Raw genomic sequence first — 19,819 nt, 5'->3', positions numbered from 1 at the left:
TGAAATTTATTCACAGATACTCTTAATCCTCTGGGTTAGCTATGAAATGCAATACAAAGTATATTAATAAGGAAATACTAGTTACATGTGAAGAAAAGGGTAAGTTTTCCAATTTACCTCCTTGGTAGGACAAATAGGAAGACTTATTTCTCATAAGCCCATTGCCTTGACTTCATGTGTTATTCTTCACTTCATATATCAGCTCTCCAGTTTTCCCACAGAATTCTCATTCAAAATATTTGACCACTCTTCTCTAATTCAGGCTCCATAATGGCCATCTGAATACAAATGAGGGTCAAAATAGACTTGATTTCATTTAAATTTCTGTGTTATTAAAATGAAGCTGAGACCATCAAATCTCTAATGTGGAGAAAAGTAAAGTACCCTTTGACCAACATCATAAAATGGCAATAGAGAAATCTGATGACCTCTGTTCTATTATTCTTTTTTAGCTGCATATGAAATAGATTATGAAGTATTTAACAATATTTTATCCCAGGATCATGGTCTTTAAGAAATGAACTTTGATTTGTTTCGTTGAGATGCATAGGCTTGTCAGTATTATAATAGATTTTATTTTAAAATTACTATCAAAGAAAGACACAGTGGAATCTAAACACGGTAGCTAGCTCATTAATATACAGATTGGGATCTGACTGTCCATATGTCCTTCAGAACATATTGCATAAAATAAACCTGAAGTTAATTTTTTAAACAGTAACAAGGGCTATGTGCTACTGTTATGTTGGGTTATAGTATACATGATATTGATATTCTCATATAGCCTATTGCTACAGTTTAATTACATTACAGAAAATATTTTAATATGTGCTCATAGTAGTCTTGAAAATAATACTATTCTTCTGAATTTAAATATATAGAGAAAACTGATAAAATATTGACTGACCAAATATTTATGATGTATATAAATATATTTATATGATATAAATGTATTATATACTCAAAAATCTGGAATTTAAGTCTGGAAATCAATAGTAATTGTAAATAATGTTTATAAGGATAAACCAATATATTAATATATTTTATTGAGAAAAATTCCAAGATATTCCTGTATTCCTCAAATTGATCAGAGGATAAAGACTAACACAAAATGACTAGCATACTGACAGGCAGCCTGAAATTCAGAATGCATTCATGAGTTTCCTTCACCAAAGAAAGACTCTGTCTGTTCTCTCTGGCCAATCAGACAGGTGCAACAAATCATATCCCCTGCATTATGCTGCCCCATCTCCTTCCACTCCTGCTGAAGGCCCCATACGACTCATGGCCTTCCAGGGCAGTGAAGGGCCTATTGACTCCTGAGTGTGTAGCATGGTACCTCTCTCTCACCTAATATTAAATTTCAACAGAAAGTGTAGAGTTAAAAAATGGGAAAAGTCCTTTCTATGATGTTACGTAGTGTCCAGGATCTTAAGATTTTCTCCAGAGAAACAGATCCAATAAGACAGATAAGTAGATATAGAGACATATATCTCTATCTTTATATATAGAGAGATTGATTTATTATAAGGCTTTGGCTCATGTGATTATGGAGGCTGACAAGTCCCAAAATTTTCAGGGTGAGTTAGCAAGCTAGAGACCCAGGGAAGCCAATAGTTTAGTTCCAGTCTAAAAGCCATCAAGTTTAAGATCCACAAAGAGCTGCTGCTCCAGTTTAAAAGTCATTGGGCAGGGGGACTTACCTGGTGGTCCAGTGGCTGAGACTCCACACTCCAATGTCAGGGGCCCAGTTTGATCCCTGGTCAGGGAACTAGATCCCACATGCTCCAACTAATAGTTCTTATTCCAAACTAAAAGATTCCACATGCTCCAACTAAAGATCCTGCATGCTGCAACTAAGAACTGAGAACTGGCACAGCCAAATAACTAAAAATGAGTACTAAAAAACAAACAAACAAAAAAAACATTGGGCAGGAAGAATTCCCTCTTGCTCAGGGGAATTCAGCCTTTTTGTTCTATTTAGACTGCCAACTAATTTAATGAGGCCAGTCCATATTACAGAGGGAGTCTGTTTTATGGACTCTACCAATTTATATGCTAAGGTCATCCAAAGCACTCTGACTAATGTTTGACATGGGGACACTCCATGGTCCAGTCAAATTGACATATAATATTAACCATCACAAACCATCACACCTAGTTCTCTTTTGTTTTTTTTTCTACAAAAAAATTAAATCTTACCGGTAACTTGACCTTTGTGGAGTTTATTTTGGTACATGAAAATAAACATTCAGTAAGATTGATTTTAAAGATACTTATGAGTTCTTAAAAAGTATATTCTCATGCAGGAACAGGTATTTTGATGATCTTCACTTAATATCTCATAAAATCAAATTATTTGAATCAGTAGCATATGATATACCAAAAAGATATCATTATATCAGAAATACAGATGCCTCACTCTTTTATTGATCTTTAACTTTATTTCATATTGGACTTCCCTGGTGGCTCAGATGGTAAAGATTCTGCCTGCAATGCAGGAGACTTGGATTCGATCCCTGGGTCAGGAACATCCCCTGAAGAATGGAATGGCTACCCACTCCAGTATTCTTGTCTGGAGAATTCCATGGACACAGGAGCCTGGCAGGCTACATACAGTCCATGGGGTCATAGAGTCAGACACAACTGCACGACTAAGCACACATGTAACTTTATTTAATTTGTGTAATTTGAAGAAATATTTAAATAAATTATCACAAATAGGACCAGGGACATCTTTGAGATATTAGAGGTGGTATAAGAGAAAAAGTTCGGTAAGAATGAGAGAATGTGTATGCCCACAAATAATTTATACACTGACTGAACTGCTGTTTACCTCCTTTCTTTATCTTGCATAGATCTTATTATCATTGGAAGTCCTAGGAATTGACACATTTGTAAAATATTGAGACACAGAAAACTTGCAAATCAGAGATATAAATGTTGTGATAATAACCACCAAAAAAAGTCCTTGAGGTAGTATGTGAGATAATGACCACCACACACTCAATTCACATCTGTACCAGTTATATGTCTGCAAATGTGCATATTTAAATGAGAAAATGACCACACAAGTCCCTGGGAATAAGGTGATGATTACATATTCACACAATGTTTGCTCAGAACACAAACTTAGAAATAATTTACAGTAGTTTCTAAGTTCTTTCTTTGTTTTTTTCATCAGTAAACTTTTGGAACATACCTTCCATATATATATATATATGTACATATATATGTAAATGCATAGTATGTAATAAAAGAAGAATCAGAATATATCTAAAGAGAATGACATCAAAATAAATCATATTTGTACTTTTAGCACTTTCTTCTTACCACTTATGGAGCATCTTTCACAGAGACGGGACCTTTGGGAAGCAAGATGGGGGTTAGCGATACTTGGGAAAGTGATGAAAATCCAGAAAGAGTTCTTTGACCACTTTATTTAAAAACAGCATCTTCAATTAGGTAAGAGTATGTTTACATCTGGAGGGCCAAGAAAGTAATCAGGGAAGAAGTCCTTAAGATCATGGCTAAATGCTTTACCATAGGAAGAAGAAAGATATATGTATATGGGGCTTCCCAGGTGGCTCAGTGGTAAAAGCATCCACTGCCAATGCAGGAGTTGCAGGAGACCCTGGTTTGATCTCTGGGTCAGGAAGAGTTCCTGGAGGAGGAAATGGCATCCCACTCCAGTATTCTTGCCTGGAGAGTCCCATGGACAGAGGAGCCTGGTAGGGTACAGTGCATAGGTTGCAAAGAGTCAAACATGACTGAGTACGTATGCATGCAAACTCACTATATGTATACATAAATAGTATATATATTATAGGTATATACTATGTATGTAAATAGTATATATATTATAATATATAGTTTATAACATTATATATATATATATATTAAAGGAAATGGTTAAGATTTCACTTTGACAAATTCACACACTCATTTCGGAGGGAGGTGGAGGGAGGAAAAAAAGAATGTTTGCAAAAGTTTCACGTAAAGACAATTCTTATGAAACCATATAACACTCCACAGCTCGGCCATTTTGTCACATTTAGATTCTGTGAGGTCACATTTGAGGCCATAGGCATTTTTTCACCTTGCTAAGAATCCCACTTCAAAAATTTACACCAAAAACAAGAAATGCTTGCTCACTGGAATCTAAGCATCAGATAGGTGTTAATCTTTCAGCAACTCTGCTCTCTCAGAAGAGTTCACTAATCATATCACAGCTCAAACCACAGACAGCAGGGGTGGCCTCAAAGAGCAGAGGAAGGAAAGGAGAAAGTTTGGCTTCTGTGCTTTTCTTCTTGGTTCAGAACTACTGAATTGGTTGTGAGATAATTGCTTAATTAGGTATAATGTATCTTTTGCATTTCTTTTCCATGGGGATGGTCTTGGCATGAATACACAGAAGAACTGTACAAAAAAGATCTTCACAACCCAGATAATCACGATGCTGTGATCACTCCCCTAGAGCAAGACATCCTGGAATGTGAAGTCAAGTGGGCCTTAGAAAGCATCACTACAAACAAAGCTAGTGGAGGTGATGGAATTCCAGTTGAGCTATTTCAAATCCTGAAAGATGATGCTGTGAGAGTGCTGCACTCAATATGCCAGCAAATTTGAAAAACTCAGCAGTGGCCACAGGACTGGGAAAGGTCAGTTTTCATTCTAATCCCAAAGAAAGGCAATGCCAAAGAATGCTCAAACTACTGCACAATTGCACTCATATCACACGCTAATAAAGTAATGCTCAACATTCTCCAAGCCAGGCTTCAGCAATACGTGAACCGTGAACTTCCAGATGTTCAAGCTGGTTTTAGAAAAGGCAGAGGAACCAGAGATCAAATTGCCAACATCTGATGGATCATCAAAAAAGCAAGAGATTTCCAGAAAAACATCTATTTCTGTTTATTGACTATGCCAAAGCCTTTGATTGTGTGGATCCCAATAAACTGTGGAAAATTCTGAAAGAGATGGGAATACCAGACCACCTGACCTGCCTCTTGAGAAACCTGTATGCAGGTCAGGAAGCAACAGTCAGAACTGGACATGGAACAACAGACTGGTTCCAAATAGGAAAAGGAGTACATCAAAGCTGTATATTGTCACCCTGCTTATTTAACTTATATGCAGAGTACATCATGAGAAATGCTGGGCTGGAATAAGCACAAGCTGGAATCAAGATTGCCAGGAGAAATATCAATAATCTCAAATATGCAGATACACCACCCTTATGGCAGAAAGTGAAGAGGAACTAAAGAGTCTCTTAATGAAAGTGAAAGAGGAGAGTGAAAAAGTTGGCTTAAAGCTCAACATTCAGAAAACTAAGATCATGGCATCTGGTCCCATCACTTCATGAGAAATAGATGGGGAAACAGTGGAAACAGTGTAGACTTAATTTTGGGGGGCTCCAAAATCACTGCAGATGGTGATTGCAGCCATGAAAATAAAAGACGCTTACTCCTTGGAAGGAAAGTTATGACCAAGCTAGACAGCATATTAAAAAGCAGAGACATTTCTTTGCCAACAAGGTCCATCTAGTCAAGGTTATGGTTTTTCCAGTAGTCGTGTATGGATGTGAGAGTTGGACTATAAAGAAAGCTGAGTGCTGAAGAATTGATGCCTTTGAACTGTGGTGTTGGAGAAGACTCTTGTGAGTCCCTTGGACTGCAAGGAGATCCAACCAGTCCATCCTAAAGGAGATCAATCCTGGGTGTTCATTGGAAGGACTGATGTTGAAGCTGAAACTCTAATACTTTGGCCACGTCATGCGAAAAGTTGACTCATTTGAAAAGACCCTGATGCTGGGAAGGATTAGGGGCAGGAGGAGAAGGGGACAACAGAGGATGAGATGGCTGGATGGCATCACCAACTCGATAGACATGAGTTTGGGTAAACTCCGGGAGCTGGTGATGGACAGGGAGGCCTTGCGTGCTGCGATTCATGAGGTCACAAAGAGTTGGACATGACTGAGCGACTGAACTGAACTGAACTGAACTGAATGTATCTTTATTGTGTTAACTCCCTAGTAAGAGCAATATATAAATTTCATAATTCATACCATCAGTAATATAATGTGGACTGCAGTAGTCAACAGCATACCACATGACTACCCACCAAAATACAGAGACCAGTACTATTACCTTCCACATATCCAAAATAAAAAGGAAAGGAAAAAAAATGAGTTTATTATAACCTTGAAATCTTTCTAGAATAATTTAAATTTGATCTTTTTTTAATAAACAGATACCGAAAAGAATTGTACTCTAATAAAAGAGGAAAGAAATTCTTTTGGAGTCAGAGTTCATCACCAAACAAGGACACATGATTCCATGCTAAGCATTTCTACTGGGGAGACTTTATGGCACAGGTTGCCGGAGATTAAATGTCATAGCTCAATTCTCTCCTATAATTTATTAATTATGCTAATGTAGAGAGATTTTTAAAAAGGAGACTGTTAGGATACAAAGTCTGAAACCTTTATAGTTCTATTAACCCTTCAGTGAGAAAATGTCCAGTGGAAAGTTCATGGATGCTTGCTATTTTTCTTTATATGTGCTTCCATAAAAACCACATTATTTTACTATCGATACTAAAAATATAGAAACAAAACTCCTTCAGGTTTTATACATTTAAAATGGTTTACAGATCTTAAGTCTATTGTCAATTTTAGAATATAAAGATACTTGCCTAACGATTTTGCAGTTTGAGGTACTTGACAATTATAATAGGCTCTAGAAATGTGTCTCAGACGGTAAAGAAATTGTCTGCAATTTAGGAGACTCAGGTTCAATCCCTGGATTGGGAAGATCCCCTGGAGAAGAAAATGGCAACCCACTCCAGTATTCTTGCCTGAAAACTCCCATGGACAGAGAAACCTGGCGGGCTACAGTCCATGGCGTCACAAAGAGTCGGACATGACTGAGCAACTAACACTTTCACTTTCACTGGAAATGTTTAGATATAGTGAAGAGCTGGTTAATATTGCATTTCCTGTATATTACTTTTAATTTGCTGGTGGCACATGCAAAATGTGTTTTTAAAAAGTGCCACAGTGGTTATCTGTGATGGAGATAGATAACAGGTAAGAAGGGTTAGGTTTCTGAAGTGATGTATTTTGTGTAGTTTTTTTTTTTTCAGTAGATATTGTATTGTATTGTAATATCACTAAATCGTCCTTAATATACCAATTTTATTATGTTTCTATTACTTCATCTTCTATTGAAACAAAGTTTTAAATTCTTCTATTTTGAACAAACTGAATATATATGATTTTTTTGCTCTTTTAAGCAGTCTTGGAATGCACATATTTGTACACAGTATTCAGACTATAGTCTCACCAACTGTTTAGTCTTGTAAGTTTCTCAAAGAGTAACCTTTGTAAAGATTATGGATAATACTATTTGCTGATGGGAGCTGAATGGCTGTCAATTGCACTTCTCACATCTCTGAAAACTCCCACCATCTAAAGAAATTGGTTTGGGTCCTCCCTACATGCTAAGGTAACCTCACTTCATCCTCCCGGACAAGCATGCCCACCTGGGATAAGGTGTGAGGACTGTGAAGTGAAAGAACCTCAGAATGAGCCCTGGACAGATTTTGTTTGTTTTTTTTTTAATAAATTGTCAATATTTTTCTGATTTCTGTGTCCCCAAGGGTTCCCAAAGGGAAAAAAAACACCAGAACCTGAACATAAGGACCACTCGATTATTTTTACAATAACTCTTCTTGAGTTTAAAGAAAATTAAATCAATTCGTTAGAGCAGTGATGAGCTGCCAACCACTTAATGCGCATGAATAAATGCATGTACATATGTTGCATCTATAATGCTTCTTAAAAATGCTAGTTCTCTGGTAGTACAGGAGAAACAAACGAGTTGCTACTTGGCCTTCATTAGCTTTTGTCATTGCGAAAAAGTATTTCTATGAACGTCTGTGCATGAGTTGTAGGAGTTGATGAGTACGTAACTCTATGCATCTCTTATTGTCACAAAACTTCTACTTGTTATTTGCTGGGTAGACTGATTTGGTACTGGGAGAAAAAAAATCCCATAAATTCAGAATCATCAGTACTTCTACCCTCTCCACTGTTTTCCTACAACCTACATACTGGCATTTGCTCATTCTTCAAACTGATTTATTGGAGAGCAATAGAATGGTGAGAGCTTCCCTGGTAGCTCAGCTGGTAAAGAATCCACCCGCAATGCAGGAGACCCTCGTTCGATTTCTGGGTCTGGGAGACCCCTGGAGAAGAAATAGGCTACCCACTCCAATATTCTTGCCTGGAGTATCCCCGAGGACAGAGGAGCCTGGCAGGTTACAGTCCACAGGCTGCAAAGAGTCAGACACGACTGAGGGAATAAGCACAGCACAGCACAGAACGGTGAATCTACCAGGTATAGTTCAACTCTTTCAGTTACTAATGAAGAATTATATCAGAAGAAGTCAGGTGCATAGCAAAAAACAATAACAACAAGAAAAACCCAAACAAAAAAACCAAAGTGAATGACTGAACCAAGAATGCAGTGTTAACTTGCGGTTCATGAGGCTGTAAAGTTTCCCCATAAATCTTCTTAAAGAACATTTTTTTTTCCACTGATAACAAAGTATAGCAGATAGGGAAGCATGTTTTGGATCTCAGTAATTCTCACATTTTAATTGTTTATAAACCACCTGGTGGGCTTTGAGATTTGGCATTACAAACTCCCAGGTAATTCCAATACTTCTGATGTGGACCAAGTTTTGAGTAACATGAGATGGGACAAAATTGTCCATCCCTTTGCCTGTAATACATTTGCTCATAATAGAATGCTTTTTGTGGATATGAAAATGTGCATTCCAAAGGAAATATAAGTAACATCTCAAGATAAGTAAGCATAAAGTGAGAATCCTTAACCTGCTACATTTTAAAGATTCTTCAATTATTTTTAACTTTTACATCTCACAGTATGAAGTACTGTCTTATTTAACTGTGCAGTAGGGAGAATCACTGTAAAATACATCATGAATATCTTACAAAACATCACAGGAAGTTCTAATATTTACTTGAAATTCAGCAGCTGTTTTGTTTATTTTACTTTATCTAGCAAACTTAAGAGGTGAGACATACCAACAGAACAAGGACCAATTCGATGCCTTCAGCTTCACCTGTTAAAGTTTCTATAGACATGATGTTAGAAAGCATTCCAACCATCAGAGAGGAGGTGTGATGTATAAAAATAATTTCTGTGTTATCTGACCCAGATCCAAAGGCAAAAGACATAGCTTGTAAAAAAAAAAAAAAAAAACACCAGTTTGACTTTAAAACAAGAAAGCTGACTTCTAATGTTCCTTGTGATCTGGAACAGCAGGTCCTGAGCAACTCTGAATCAATACCCTCAAATTCGCTACATCCTCTTTTTCTACTACCCCATGCTGTTCTTTCAACATGCCTTTGCCTCAACACTTATGAAACTGACAAAAGAACCTGGTAAGCTCCTTCTCACTGTGTCTTCGTAGGGTCTGCATATACATTCCCTCCCGGGAAAGTTGCATCTGGCTACACCCTACGATTACCTGGGGAGCTTTGAAAAAAAGCTGGTATCTAGACTCTTCCCCTGCAAGGATATCAAACTAGTCAATCCTAAAAGGAGATCAACCCTGAATATTCATTGGAAGGACTGATACTGAAGCTGAAGCTCCAATACTTTGGCCACTTGATAGGAAGAGCCGACTCCTTGGAAAAGACCCTGATGCTGGGAAAGATTGAAAGCAACAGGAGAAGGGGCCTGCGGAGAATGAGATTGTTAGATAACATCTCAATGGACATGAATTTGAGCAAACTCTGAGAGACAGTGGAGGACAGGGGAGCTTGGTGTGCTGCAGTCCATGAGGTTGCAAAGAGTCAGACACGGCTTAGCGACTGAACAAGACTCCCCCTCCCAAATAAATTAAATCAGAATTTCCAGGGTCAGTTCTGGGCACTGTTATTTTCAGAAACTCTCCAGGTGATGGGAAATGTTCAATTAAGGCCTGCTGCGCTGCTGCTGCTAAGTCGCTTCAGTCGTGTGCGACTCTGTGCGACCCCATAGACGACAGCTCACCAGGCTCTGCCGTCCCTAGGATTCTCCAGGCAAGAATACTGGAGTGGGTTGCCATTTCCTTCTCCAGTGCATGAAAGGGAAAAGTGAAAGTGAAGTCGCTCAGTCGTGTCCGACTCTTAGCGACCCCGTGGACTGTAGCCTACCAGGCTCCTCTGTCCATGGGATTTTCCAGGCAAGAGTACTGGAGTGGGGTGCCATTGCCTTCTCCGCAATTAAGGCCTACAATCATGTTAAAAGAAGACAAAGAGAAAAGACAGGGAGCGTCACCTTAATGGAAATTAGTTTTCAACAAGATGTGAAGAGCACCACCATCTGACCATAGATCTGACCACCATCTGACCACAATTGGTTGTTCAGAGACCAACGCAGAAGCCCTCTCAGAAATAGTGGTATGGCCTGAGTAGATGCATTTACACTATATATTTATCATCCTCAGCTCATGATGGGTTATCAGTGTACAAGAGATATTTTTGGTGGGGAGGTAGGCTGCCCTGGTGGCTCAGTGGTAAGGAATCTGCCTGCCAAGCAGGAGACTTGAGTTCAGTCCTTGGGTCGGGAAGATCCCCTGGAGTGGGAAATGACAGCTCACTCCAGTATTCTTGCCTGGAAAATTCCATGGACAGAGGAGCCTGGCTGGCTACAATCCATGGGGTCGCAAAAGATTCGGGGATGAGTTAGCAACTTACAACAAACAACAGTCACAAGCCTTCTAACTATAATGTGCAGGCTGACCACAAAGGGAAGGGAAATAGGTACGTGCTGAGATGCTCTTATTAATCCCCTGTACCCTCACCTCTTGTTAGCACTTTATCCCCACACCCCACAGCAAAGAAAATTACCTAGCTTGGTTTGCCTCTCTTGGTGTTTTCTCCTTCCCTGTACTTCCTTCCCAGTATTAATTCCAACCCTATGGCAGAGGTAGTTAACCAAATGGAAGACATCAGCATCAGCATCATTGTCTTGGGACTTTTCCTGACCTAGAAACAGTCCCCCAACCCCCGCAAAGTGTTCTGCCCAAGGAACTGTCTGGACTTCTCATTCTTAATTCACTATGGTGCAGATGTTTCTACCAGAGGCCTAAAATCACTGAGTACAGCTTTAGAGAACACAGTTATTGTAAAACATCATTCAACGTCTGAGAGTCATGTTTTGATACTGTCTAATCTCCTAAGTGCCTCAGAGCACTCTAATTGCCTGAATATTCCAGGCAAGAATATTCAGCCTTCTACAATAGTCCCTTTTCCCTTATTTATAACATTTCCAAAGCACTGGATATATATTACTGTAAAGTTGTTATGTGTTTGTTTATGTATGTATTTATTTAGGCTCAGCAAGAGCAAAATATTCTGTCCTGTCATTGCATTTACCTAATATATCTTGATTTGCTTTTATTATTTGTTCTTAGCCACAAAATTTACCTTACATTAGTTTATATTTGTTCAATGTTCAAAATACATTGGATTTTACTTTTTTTACTATCCTGGTTTCAGTTTCTTAAAAAGTCTCTGTGAATTAATGCTATTTGTAGATTTGATTTCTTATATGTTTCATCAAACCAATGTTATACTGTTTAACAGAGTAGAGGAAAAGGGTGACTTGAGAAATAAGCTAGTACAAATAATAAATATAATAAAAATTCATAGTATTTATTATTATTACTTTTATTGCTGGGTTATTAGATAATGCCTAAATTGCTTTGTATAAGTTATCCTATTTTTAACTCTCATAATAATGATATAAGTACTAACCTTATATGCATTTTATTGATGAATAAAATATCTCCACATATACTGTAAACTGGTATATGTTTTACTATACATATAAACATATTAACATATACATATAAACATATATTTTGTCAGTAAAACTAGGTGGTTTTACTGACAAATTCTATCAAATATTTAAGAAAAAATATACCAACCCTATTTAAACTCTTTCAGAAAATAGAGGAAGATGGAACATTTCTTTTCTGAGAACAGTAATGCCCTTATCATACAGACTAGATATAAAAGAAAACCACAGTCCAATATCTTTCATTAACAAAGACATAAATTTCCTTGAATAAATATGAGGAAATTAAATTCAGTCATATAAAGAGAAGAATGACACATGGGGATAAGTTATGTTAAGAATGCATAGTATGGTTTGACTTTTAAAAACCAGTCAATGTAATTCTTCACATTAACAAAATATCAAAGAAAAATCATACAGTTATCTCAATAGTACAAAAAATCATTTGACAGAGTTCAATGTTTATTTCTTTTTTATTGAGTTATAATTGGCCTACAATGTTGTACTGGTTTCAAATGTTCAATATAGTGATTTAATATTTTTGTGCATTATGAAATGATCACCAGGATAAGTTACCATGTCACCACACAAATTTATTCTAACATACTTAATATATTCTTTGTACTGTACATTACATCTCTGTGACCGAACTGTTTTTTAACTGAAAGTTTGTACATCTAATCCTCTTCAACTATTTCTCCTTTCCCCAACCCTCCTCCCATCTAGCAACTACCAATTTGTTCTCTGTATCTACAATCTATTGTTTGGTTTGTTCATTTGTTTAGTTTTTTAGATTTCACATATAAGAGAACTCATACAGTATTTGTCTCACTTATTTCATTTAGCATAATAACAATTGGATTCATCAATGTTGTAGCAAATAGCAAGATTTCATGTTGCATGGATTAATATTCCATTGTATGCATATGCATATATATATATATATATACACACACACACACACACACACACACACAAACTTCTATGTGATTGCTCTTTCCTTATTCCAGCATATTTCTGAGAGAATAAGTCTATGTTAACTTGATTCTAATAAATTCAACATATCAAATGTAGAACAAAAATGTTTTCTTTGATCATATCTGTTTAACAGATTGAATCATGAGATTATATGGAAACTGAAAATAGATTGTTCTCTAGTGGCTGTGGGAGAGAGTTACAAGGAAAATTATATGAAGCTATGTTTGGTTCAGTGATAGTAGTTCTTAGAATTTTTGGATAATATGTTGAAAAATATGATATACCATTTTAAATGTAATTCCAGGGATGTATGGATTTTTCTGGAACCCACTCATGGATCCAATTTCAGTTAAGTACATTTGCTATAACTTAATTCTGTGTTATAATTTTTGTCATGCTATTCAATCGTACCAATGATTATACTTCACTGCTCTCACTGGTATTAGAATTTTAATGTTTTTAAAATACAGTTAAAAGCCATACTGAATTAATATTTACTCAAAAAGTCAATAAGCTAAAACTCATTCAAATTAATAAGCCATTCAATAAGCATAGCCTCTTGCAATGGAAGTGCTTCTCAGGTGGAACTAGTGGTAAAGAACCTGCCTGCCAATGCAGGAGACATAGGAGATACAGGTTTGATCTCTGGGTCAGGAAGATCTCCTGGAGGAGGGTGTGGCAACCCACTCCAGTATTCTTGCCTGGAGAATCCCATGGGCAGAAGAGGCTGGCGGGCTACAGTCCATAGGGTTGCAAAGAGCTGGACATGACTAAAGCGACCTAGCACCCACAGTAGATCCAAGAATCACCAGGAAATGACTGGGATGAAGTCAGAGAAATTCCTCATTTTAGTCTTCAAGTGGTGTTACACAAAGGCAAGTCTGGAAAAAGTTTTATTTCATTAGGGAATTATTTATGATAATCATGTCTCATTGAAACTGAATTATTTGAATTCCATAGGGATTTTTTTTTTTTTTAGGATTTTTTGATACATGTGTTTTACTATTGCTAAAAGATAGAGTTTAAATCCATTTGTTTTATTGAGAATTTGTCATGCAGTTGATAACTGTGTTAGGCCTGAATATCAAGATGAATGAAACACAAAATTAAAGTCCCAGTTTTCAAAAACATTTGCAGTAACAGAAGCAAAATACACCCTGAGCAGAAGAAATGATGCAGTATTAGTGGAAGAAAACTGGAGCCTTGAGGATAGATTTTCTTCAGGAGGGAATGCCAAAAGTGGGCTATGGAGAAGCAAGTAGATTGTCTTTTCCTTAAAGAAAATTTTGGTAAGAGCATCTGAGACTGAAGTAACATATTTGTTGGAAAAAAAAAACAAAAAACGGCAGAGTTCCCACCCATTCTTTTAAACTGGAAACTGGCACAAAGAAGTTAGTCATGTCATTATAAGGCTTATTGCCATGAATTAACTAACTAATTTGCGTCATACAGCCTTCTATGTAACAGAAAGTTTGTTCTTAAAGTACATGCCGATTAAGTGTAGGCGAGTAGTGTTACAAAAAGCCTTAAATGTGTAAATCATTTTATTGTTCCAATGGGAGCCATTATATAAAGAAAAGATTGAATCCTAAAGGAAAGGCAGATAACAGAAGGTTGCAACCCTTTTCCTTTTCTTTTCATTTTTCTCCCCTTTTCTGTAATACCTATTCCTTCTGTAAGGAGAGACCCAAATAAAGTTGTGAGCATGCAAATATTCTTGAAGCAATTAGGAAATTGACAATGAATTCATGTGTCATTCTCCCAGTAGCCTGGTCTATTGATAAGAACCATCATTCAAGATGCCAACCGCAATGTAAACTCAAGATACCTTTGTGAATAGTTTAAAGACAGCAAACAATAGATTGCAACCAATAAAACCTTAATGTTTCTAAGCCATGAATCAAGGGCTTTGTGTCCTACAGAGACAGCACTGACCTTCACCTTCTAAATGCTTGGCACAAAAAAATAAGTCTAAGTAGCGTGACTGATGTGGGTCACATAGGACAGTTATCAAATTAAACTATATTTTCTGCCAAGTCACAAAGAAGCACTTTTTAGTAGATTATCGGATCTAAGAAAAATCAATGCTTCTCCATCTGAGTTAAGCATTTAAAATATTTGCAGACATCCAAACATTTTGTACTTCAGACCATCTCTTCCTTTTATTAAAGAAGGAGAGGGGAATTAAATTGGGGTCAACCAAACCACTGGAAACCTTTATATTGTTATTGAGTGAAATATTTTAAGTTGCATTTCAAGTGGTTGTTTGAAATAAAAATGAAAGCTGTGACAATGTGGAAATGTCTAAAATTAAAATGAGAAACTATCAGGCAGCTTTCTCATTCTTAGTATTGCTTGTGCCTTGTTGTTTTAATGAGAGTGATGAGACAAAACCGAGCACAGGGAAATTGAAGCAGAATCTTAAGAACAATTATCTAGTAGTGAGATCGGTTACGTGGATGAATCTCCATGGGGAGCTTCTCTGCCTGAGTTATTTAAATCCAAATTGGACAGAGCACACAAAGTACACGTTGTAGATATGATTCTGTCTTAACTAGACATTGTAGATAACCTAGTAGTGCTTGGTTTCTGATTGCTTTTTAAATATATGAGTTTGATCACCAAAACTTTTTTAGGTTTGTAGGATATGTATAATTCCCAAATGTAAGCTATATGGAGGTGATAAGAACCTTCTGTGTAGGGTATGAAAGAGCTTGAGTTAATTGACTGACCTATTATTGGCCAGTTATTATGTTAGATGTTTTCCTAATAAACAGATATATAAGTACATTGTAGTAGTGGCTCAGCAGTAAAGAATCTGCCTGTAATGCAGGAGACATGGGTTCGATCCCTGGGTCAGGAAGATCCCCTGGAGAAGGAAATGGCAACCCACTCCAGTATTCTTGCCTGGGAAATCTCATGGATAGAGGAGCCTGGCAGGAACAGTCCATGGGGTTGCAAAAGAGTCAGACACAACTTAGCAACTAAACAACAACAACAACAAATGATAGAACTATTATTGCAGTATTTCACATGAGGATGCCTATTGTCAGAGAGTTTAAGGCAGCATGCATAGCTTAGTAACCAAATAAAGAAAACGTGATGATGAAGAAATTAATGAGTGAGTGCAAACTGGTATTGGATGGACTGTCTGACACCAATATCATCTTTTCCCATTGCAGGTTATTATATTATCTACAATGAAACTGCATTGTGAATACAAGTACCCCACTGCTTTCCACAAGTTTGAATTAACTGAAAGAAGTTTGAAGAGAATTTTGGCTTTTATGGAAAAAAGCTATTATCATCTAATGTTGGTCCTTTTTTAAAAGCCAGGTGGTGCAACAATAACTTTCAGAAAAGTAGTGATACTCACTTTATCTCATTTCAGTTTATGAAAGGTTTCATAGCAACACACCACTTCCATATACTGAGGGAAACCTCTGTTTTTAAATATTGTGAAATACAAATTGATAAGAAGCAACCCAAAGGATGACTACCAGATGTCACCCAGCTGGCCAGTGTACTGTTCTGTGTTCCATAAATTCCCAAATCACATTTAACTGTCATCAATATTTCTGTGATGATAACTGATTTAGGATGAGTCTTACTCATGAGATAATATGGTGAGGATAGAAAAGTAGGAAAAATTAAAGCATTCACAGATTAACAAGAAATTAGTATTGCTATCTATCCTCTCTCATTCAAATACTTTAGATTAAGAAATCACCATTCCTAGCTTTTGTGGAGAAGCCATGGCTGCCTACTATGAGAAGAGAGAAAAGCAAATGGTAATCTAAGAGTTCTTACACATATTTGCAATGAAGCCTCACGTGTTTAACTCTAAAACGCACATGTTTTGTTAGGAACAAAATGAGATATAAGTAAAAACAGCAATGTTTAAAAATATATATTAATAAAAATGAATTTTTCTGACAATAATTTTTAGTGGGTTTTCTTGGTATGTTTTGGTGGATTTTTTTAAATTTTATTTTTATTTATTTTTTTAATGCCAAAAATATGTTGTATTGGGATATAGCTGATTAATAATGTTGTAAAAGTTTCACAAACAGTGAAAGGATTCAGTCATACTTATACATATATGCATTCTCCCCCCAACCTTCCTCACATCCAGTCTGGTACATAATATTGAGCAGAGTTCCATGTGCTGTACAATAGGTCTTTGTTGGTTATTCATTTTAAATATAGCAGTGTGTACTGACATTCCCAAAGTCCCTAACTATCCCTTCCCCCTGGCAACCATAATTTCATTTTCTAGGTCTGTGAGTCTTTCTGTTTTGTACATACAATCATTTGTATCATTGTTTTTTAGATTCCATATATAAGGGATGTCATACGATATTTCTCCTTCTCTGACTTAATTCTAGTACAGTTAAAATGGAAAAAGATCAGAGGGTAGCTACTTCTGCCATGGATTAGTAAATCAAGAGGTAATTAAATCTAACAGTATAAAAATATTTTATCCACTGCTGTAAATAAGTAGGAAGCTAAAAAGAAAAAATAGCGAACAATTATTTTCAGGCATTGAATAGCAGGCTGTACAGGATTGATGGTGGTGGTGGGTTAGTCGCAAAGTCATGTCTGACTCTTTGTAAGGCTATGGACTGTAGCCCACCAGGGTCCTTTGTCCATGGGATTCTCCAGGCAAGAATCCTGGAGTGGGTTGCCATTTCCTGTTTCAGGGGATCTTCCCAACCCAGGGACTGAACCCATGTCTCCTGTGTCTCCTCATTGCCGGCAGATTCTTTACTGCTGAGCCACCAGAGAAGCCCACAAGATTGCTATCCTTTAGAAAAGGCAAACAAATAAAGCAAGCCCCAGGATAAGGCTTTCTACCTGGGCAGTTTCTGGAACTGCTGTGCAAGGAAGACTCAGAGTCTGGCAGTCTTGCTGTGTAGATGAGATAGATGTCAAAGATACTGAAAGGACTAGAATAGACTGGGTAGAATATTGGGAAGGAGCAAGTTGTGCAGAGACACTGTTCCAAAATTCTCTATTGCATTTTCTTGATTCTTCTGTAGACTGTCAATCTGCACATAGAGATTTCTGGACATTTTTCTTTCAGTGCTTTAAAAACGTGATTCCATTGTCTCCTGACTTGCATGGTTTCTGAGGATATCTATGAGTCGGTTTCTGTTTCATAGATAGGTTCATTTGTGTCATAGTTTAGATTCCACATTTAAGTGATGCCACTTGGTATTTGTCTTTCCCTTTCTGACTTACTTCACTTAATATGATAATCTCTAGGTCCATCCATGTTGCTGCAAATGGCATTATTTCATTCTTTTTTATAGCTGAGTAGTATTCCATTGTATATATCAACATGTACTGCATCTGCTATGTTCATTCATCTGTTGATGGACACTTAGGTAGTTTCCATGTCTTGGCTATTGCAAGTAGTACTGCTATGAACACAGTGGTGTGTGTATCTTTTTGAATTATCTTGCACAGAAATATGCCCACGAGTGGAATTGGTGTCATCCAGCAATTTTACTTCTGGGTATATATGCCCAAATGAAATGAAAGCAGGGACTCAGATATTTGCCTTTCAACATTCGTAGCAGAATGACTCACAATAGCCACAAGGTAGGAACAACCCAAATGTCTACTGACAAATAAACATATATATAATGTGACCTCTAAATACAATACTATATTATTTAGACTTAAAAAGGAGTGAAGTTCTGATACATGCTACAGTATGGATGCATAATGATGACATTATTCTAAATGAAAAAAGCCAGGTACAAAAGGACAAATTTCATATGAGATACATAGAATAGTTGAGTTCAAAGAGGCAGAAAGTATATTGGCAATTTCCAGGGACTAGAGGAGGAATAGAATGGATAGTTATTACTTAATGTTAGGGAATGTCAGTTTGAAAGATGAAAAATTTCTGGAAATGGATGATGATAATTGTTGTACAACAATGTGCATGGACTCAATGCAAATGAATTTTGTACTTAAAAATGATTAATATAGTAAGTTTATGTTACATATACTTTACAAAAATAGGAAAACACTTATATTCAGGTGTAATGATGAGCAAAACTTTATTTGTTGTTACTAATATACTATCACTGGAATGTCACATGAAAACTAATATTTACTAAATAGGAAAGCTAACCCACAATAACCAACTGTAATAACACCAACTATAATTTTCTTCTAAGTACCAATAGTTCTCCTCTATCACCACAGAGAAAAATAATGACATTTTGTTTTATTTATCCTTGCTTTAAACAGAGATTTTGATTAGATATATGAGGGGAAAGATAGCCTACTAGCATAAAAGCAAATAATTCTTTCTTAAATTTGACATTTAAAATCATAAAGATGAGAGAAAATGCATTAAGTAGCCAGGTAGGAAAAATTTACGATTCTGAGAACTTATGAAAAATCTTAAATATAATTTGAACATAGCTTTGCAATTATGCAAATTCTTATATTCTTAAATGGCTAGGTTGCATATTAAGTCTAATGTATAAATTGCAGGGGTAAATTATTGTCTAAAATCTGTTAAACACTTTAAACTGTAAACATTACCTTAATTAATTGTGTATTACACTCTTGTAGGTCCTTTTCTCTTCTTGATAAAATCTGTATTTTAAAGGACTTGTTTTAAGAAGATAGATATTTTGTTTCCTTTACAGAGAATATTCTTGGTCTGATATTCAAGTTCCCCACTTCCATCACTATTTTTTCAATATAGATGTTATCCTTGAAGAACTGGTTAATTTTATACCTATATAATTAAATTTTAAAACTATTAAAATTTATAATTATAATATTTCATAATAATCACTGAGATTTTAAGGTGGGGAGCATAGGAAATTGAGAATAAAATTTAATAATAGTGACTCGACCCTAAAACAAATGCCAGAAAAATCCTATAAAGGCTGAATATCTTTATCCTTTTGCTAAAGCTCTGCTTGCCTTTT

This window comes from Giraffa tippelskirchi, chromosome 13 (assembly GCF_054371585.1).
Source record: "Giraffa tippelskirchi isolate mGirTip1 chromosome 13, T2T-mGirTip1v1.2.pri, whole genome shotgun sequence".
In the NCBI taxonomy this organism is placed as follows: Eukaryota; Metazoa; Chordata; class Mammalia; order Artiodactyla; family Giraffidae; genus Giraffa; species Giraffa tippelskirchi.
Note: the sequence above shows the minus strand (reverse complement) of the source record.